This window comes from Pinus tabuliformis, chromosome 3_1, assembly GCF_031772625.1.
Source record: "Pinus tabuliformis cultivar Carrire ecotype Pingquan chromosome 3_1, CPIR1, whole genome shotgun sequence".
Lineage (NCBI taxonomy): Eukaryota > Viridiplantae > Streptophyta > Pinopsida > Pinales > Pinaceae > Pinus > Pinus tabuliformis.
In genome coordinates this window covers 646,965,027-646,971,970 of record NC_142301.1, presented here as the reverse complement: position 1 = coordinate 646,971,970, position 6,944 = coordinate 646,965,027, and positions in this window count along the sequence as shown.

Genomic DNA, 6,944 nt, shown 5'->3' with positions numbered 1-6,944 from the left:
AAATGTGTCAAATTTTCTATACCACATCCTTGTGACTATTTAACCTATAAAGAGAAATTTTTAACTTGCATAGCAATTCTTTCTTACCCTTCACCGCAAAGCCTTCAAGTTGCTTCATGGAGATATGTTATTCTATATCCCATGAGTAAATTAGTCTTCACATCCATCTGTTCTACCTCAAAATCAAAAGCAACAACAATAGATAAAAAGTAATCTAATAGAAGCTACCTTGGATATGGGATGAAAAATATCACCAAAATCAATTCCCGACACTTGGAATAAGCTTTTGCTACCAAACAGATTTGTATTTCTCCACCTTTCCTTCTGCATTCATCTTCTACTTGAATATCCATTGTTTCAATGGGTTTCCTCTAGCTGGCAACTCCACTAGATTCCAAACTCATATTTGTGCAAAGATCCATTTCATCAACCATGCCTCTTTACAGAGTTTTCCATCCTCTAAATCTACTAATTCCCTTACAATTATGGGATCATCATGAGTAGTAGATAAAGAAAAATTTGAACAAAAAGCAGATGTAATATAGCTTTCTGGCTTCCTCTTTCTCAAATTGATCTTCTCATAGTTGGAGTTTGTGGCTCTTCATCTTCTGATTTCTCTTCTGCTGTCAAGTCCAATTCTTCCTCATTTAGCTCAAACTCTATCTTCTCAAGTTCCTTGGTAGGACTTCATGTTTAATAACATATTTCATCTCTCTAAACACCACATCTTGATTGCACACAACCTTCCTTGTTTCTAGGTTTCAAAGCTTATAACCTTTTAAACCATATTTATATCCAATAAACATGAAATTTTAAGATTTACTCTCCAACTTTGTTCTTTTCTCCTTTGGAACATGTAACATGCATCACATCCAAATACTCTCAGATGTGAAAGAGAAGGTTTCTTACCAGTCCATACCTCTTGTGGAGTCTTATGCTCTAGCGCTGATAAAGGATATGTTGACCAGGTAACATGCAGTCTCCACTGCCTATGCCCGGAATTCATGTCCTAACCCAGCACCATTGAGCATGTTTCTTTCCTTTCCATCAATGTCTTGTTCATTCTTTCTACAACTCCATTTTACTCAAGTGTGTATGGAGTAGTCTTCTACCGTGCTATACCACAGTTCTTAGGGAACTCCTCAAATTCCTTCTTGCAAAACTCTCCACAATTATCTGTCCTTAGCACCTTTATCTTCTTCTTTGTCTAGTTTTCCACCAGAGCCTTAAATTCTTTAAACCTACCAAAGACCTCAGATTTCTTCCTAAGGAAATATATACATGTATTCCTTGAGAAGGAATCTATAAATGATACATAGTACAAAAACTTTCCGAGATGGAACTGACATATGTCCAAGCACATCACTCTGCACAATCTCTAATATATGTTTCACCCTCTTACCACTAGAGGGGAAACTCACCCAATTCTGCTTCCCATATACATAATTTTTCGCAGAAATCAAAATCTAGAGAGAAATTATACATACCTTCTACCATACAATTACAATGAAGTATTAGAAGGTCATTTTCTCTAATATGTCCAAGCCTTTGATGCGATAACATGGTCTTTTCTCCAGAGACCCACTATATTTTTTGCTCCACTTTTAGGAACCACAAAATTGTTGCACCCATCAATAACAGTGCTACCTTGAAGCTTGCGTAGAGTTCCAATCTAAACTCCCCGTATCAATACCAGTGCTCCCTAAACCATCTTCCAGGTATCTTTATCGAACACTGTTTTTACACCTGCATCATCCAACTTTCTTACAAAAACTAGATTTTTGGCAAATGCGTGAATATGCAGAACACCGAGAAATGTTCTAATCCTTCCAGTTTAGAACTTCAACTTGACTTTTCCATGATCAATGATTCTAACCTTCTTATGATCCCCTAAGAAGACATCACCACCATCATATTTCTAGTTTTCTCAGAACCACTCACTATGGGGAGTGTAGTGAAAGGATCTACCTAGTCAATCAACCTTGCCTCATGTATACATGTGTACTTGAAGAAGAAGCCAAGTACACATCCCCACATTCATATGAGGTGGTTTTCACCTTTGCAGATGGAGCATCATCAGATCCCTTTCCTCTCTCAGGAGCTTTAGATTTACAGTCCCTTTTGCAGAGCCCTTCCTTTCCTCATTTCCAGCACACCTTTACATGTTTTCTTGGAGATTTAGATCTCCCTCTAGACTTAGATCTCCCACTTGAGGAATTATTTTTATTTTTGTTTTGGGACCATCCTCATACATACAAGGCATCACCATTCTGGCCCTCCATATTTTTTTGTCTCATCTCTCCTCCAATAGTAAGGATGAGACTATTCCATCAAACTGTAAGGCAGTTGCATTAATACCTATTGCAACAACTAGACTATCCCATCAATCTAGTAGAGAACACAAGAAACTAATGCACTTATCTTCATATGAAATTTTAATATCAACAGATAATAACTAGCGTACCACTGTATTAAATGTGTTGAGATACTCTATCAACATGTCTCTATCTTTCATCCTCGGTTATACAACTTTTTTCATAGGAGCAACTTATTCACAAGAGACTTAGATTGGTACAAAATCCCTAACTTGTCCCATAAAGCCTTTGACGAAGCTTCCCCTAATACATTTAGCAATACCGAATCTCAAAAAACATTTTGCTCTTTTCCTTCAGATCCAACTTTGCCTAGTCTTAAGCTGACATTATTGTTGGTTTGCTACCCAAATCTAATGCGATCCAATGATCTTTATCCACCAGCGAATCCTCCATATTGATTTTCCACAACTCAAAACTGTGACCATTAAACCTCAATATCTATGTTTCCACTGCTCGCCATCTTCTTTCACCGTAAGAATTGATCCCACAAATCTCCCACTAAACAGTGTCTAGCACAGGCCTGAGAAAAAACCCCTTAGTAGCAAAGGCATCCCCTTGAAGCCAAAACAAAACTGATACCAATTGTAGGTTTTAACCCCGTATAGAAACTACTTGCATACGAATTCTAAAAATAGAAAATAAACAATGGAGAGAGCATAAAACTTAAAATAGATATCCACATAAATTTTTCCCTCGATCCCAAAACTGGGACTACCAGATTGATTTTTCATTATTTTCCTTTCAATGTTACAATACATATATATACATGTCGAAGCATCCATAAACCCCAATCCATTAACCCTAGATTATAACATAACCGTAGTTCTCTTGACCATATCTACAAAATACCATGGACGGAAAACCATCATGGCCAAAATCATGTGTGAAATCCATGCATAAAACCCTAGGTAGGTCCGCCCACCTAATATAGGTTCCAAAAAAAAAAAATTCAGGGTCGCTACCGTGGAATCCTTTGAACCCACTGCAGTTCCCAACACAACATACAAGGGGAGTTTTTTCCCCCTGTAACCCCCCACGCGTGGGGTAGTCGTGGAAAGAATATAACACAACCAAACAATGCCTTAGCCTTTTGTGCTTCAAATATACACCTCAAGTGACATCATATCATCTTCAAACTTTAGTTCAAGTTCACATTTAAAACATCAGGACAAACATAGATTTCCAGTCTTTTTTTTGGAAAAAAATAATATTATAAAGTAGTACCTACAAATTATTATCATATTTTAGGAATATGTTATGTATCTAGAGGTGTTGAGCTGGTAGGGGAATATGTACTGGTTCCCTTTCCCATGGTGGTTGTCTCTTTTTGATTTGAGATTAAGATTGCTTCTCAGCATTGGACTTCATTTTGGTGCATCACTTAATTCTATCCTCTAATCGATCCCTGGAGTGACTCTTGACAAGAGTTTATGGTCCCATACTTCAGAAGAGGAAGAAAATGAGCTCTAGACTCTCTTGGTTATTCAAGTTTGGGGTTATGAATTTTTGTATTAGTAATGTTAGAGAAGTCCGCTGTGAAAGAAGTGTCTTTGAATATTTCATCAATCGTGATTGAGGCTTCAGGACAAATTTACATGTTGTGAGCCTTGCGGAATTCATTTGTTTAGTGCAAGAAATTGGATTCTGGGGTTCTTTGATCCCAATGTAAATATTAATGGAGCGGATGTTGATGCTTGGAATGTCTTGGAAATGTAACTAGATTTCGTCTTCATAATTGTCAGTGTACTTCTATTAATATGTATTTCACGTAAAAACAAGAGAAGAAAAAAAAAATTATTATTATTATTATTATTATTTTCAGTCAAAAGCATGTTCTTCATGCTTGTAGGGTTATTTTAGTCAAAATAAAATTTGTCATGAGTCAAACAAATATTATTGAGTCAAAGTCCCATTTGGACTATTTGTTAGAAAAATAAAATCATTTTATTTGAGTCAAAAACTCAATTTTGTTATCCATAAGACCAAGTCGGTCATCCTCGCAAGTTGGCCTAGCGAGACACCTATTCAAACTCCTTGACATGTACAAATAGAAGGAAGCTTGGCCTCATTTTATTACACACCACCAGTCACTTGATTTATACGCAAGAAGAAGAATAAAAACCAATAACGTAAAAGGAGAGAGGAGGTCAAATAAGAGAGAAAATAATTTGATTTTAGCCCTAATTTTGTTCACACATGCTAGTTATTCTCCATTTTTACTAAGTGTGTCATAAGGCTGAAATTTCAAGGGTCGGATTTTCATGGATTGACTAGAATTTAGAGAGTTGACTTGCATTGATTTTTTATTTTGATTTGATGGAGATGTCTTGGAGGAGGGTTGACTTGGGTCTGTGTGGAAATTTTGATCTTTTTCTTGGGCCTTGGATATCTTACTTTGATCAGATTCTATAAGAAGAGTATTTTTTTTGGGTTTCCCCCTTGTGGGGTTTTTTCCTGGCTTGGAGCCTACACCTTTGTGTTCTTTGTCTCTTTTGATCTTCATGTTTTGTATTTTCGTAATCACTTGATGAAGAATAGAACATAAAATTTAATAAAAATCCAATAAAAATTCACAAGTAATTATCAATTAAGAGAAATATACCCTAATATATAAACTTCTTGATTTCTCAACATCATGGTGGCTTTGAATTTGGTGGTTAATTCTATGATTTTGAAAAGACTTAAGTCGGTGGCAGAGGACTATTTTATAGGATAATTTCAAAGTACTTTATTTTTCTTTGTGTTTTTTATATGGTTGATCATAATTTTCTTGGCTGCAATATGTCTACCTATTAAATGTATGAAATGCACGTGGCTTATTCGAGAGCTTTGTTGCATTAAAATCTTGAGTTCTTTTTGCAACGCAGTACACCAAACATGTCAGTTCATTATTTGTCTAAGGTAAGGTTGATCATGATTTTGAGCATACTGTCTTAGGTATCATATGGCATCATATTGAGAAATCTAGGTTATTATTATTAGGTAATTTCGCTTCAATTAGGAACTGCTTGTGAATGATTTTACTTCTTTATATTACGATCTTCTTTACTTAGATTATTACTTTCTTCTCCATCAAACAATTACCAACGCATGAACATAAATAGACAAGAGACATAACATGTAGGCTATCTGCCAGGGCCAAAACCTCTCACTTTTGAGAGGAAAACCCGCACAAATTCTTCTTATAGAGATTCCAATTAACGAATACCAAGACCAAGACCCTTGACCTATTAGCCACTCCAAGATGAAGACACTAATTCTTTGATCTTCATCTTGAATTCTCTTCCTCTTCGACCCTCTTCATGTTGAGATCATCTCTTCAACGAGCTATAGATATACTAGTCAAGGCACTAAAACATGTCACCCAAAATGTGACCTCTGTAACAACACCGAAACACAGTCATAGATCTAGGAATTATAACTTATTTATACCACAGAGTGCTCTCCAAGATAGCACTAAAATTTGGACTTTTCAAAGGACATAGTTGTACTATATATAAGATTCTATCACATGGTGTTCTTCTGCTGTAGCACCAAAACCCTTCACTCATGATATCCAAAATGATATAACCAGACAACACTTAAATGGCTTTAAATTTTACCTTGTTGTCAATTCGTTGTCCCATCCAAACTGAATTCACTTTACTAGAGATCTAAACCTCCATTTGTTAAGTCCATCCGAAATTCTAGCTGTGATTTCCCATCGAATTCAGAGATTTGAACTTGAATTTTATGCTACGCATCCGAGACCACATAGAGGTCTGTGAAATTCTCACTGTATTCATCATAGAAACCTTAGATAATTTGAACTTTTGTTCACTTTTCTTTATCATTGAAACTTCAGAGGAGTCCAAAATGTAATTGTGTTAATGTGCGGTGTGTTCACACCTTTTTTTAGTTGTTTGTCCTGTGTATTAAGCCTACATGACATTTCGAATAGATGTGACTCCAAATGAGTTGAGTGGACATGAGATTCCTTTTGTTTTGAGGCCGACTTCAAGAGCAGAACTAGTTATTGTCATTCGAGGGATTTCTAGACATATTCTAGACTCAAAATACATTGCTATATCCCCAAGAAGGTTTCTTCATACATGACATAGACTCTTTGACTTTTAATTACCAATCCTAAGTCTCTCAATGGGATCCATATAAAATAAAATCACTTTCTCATGAAACCAATGAAACAAGTATTACAAAAAAAAAATTATTTTTCTTCATTACATCATTTACAAAAGTCAGAATTCTATGTCATTATGATGTATGAACCCAGTTACAATTTTCAACACTCCCTCTTAACTAGGGAGGTATTCATAATGGTACTTGGTCATTGTCAATCTGAATAATTTCTCATAAGAAGAATCATATTGGTAACCCATCTATCTAGCATCATATCAATCATCATTGTCACATAACAAGGCCTTCACTAACAACTCTATCCACATGATTAGAGCATAATGATTCATAGACACCAAAATCATTGTCTCTCAAGGTACGTACTCCACCCAAGTGTTCACAAAGTATGACCTTCTTTGGAATATTCTTATATTGGATATCCAGTCCTCAAAGAAT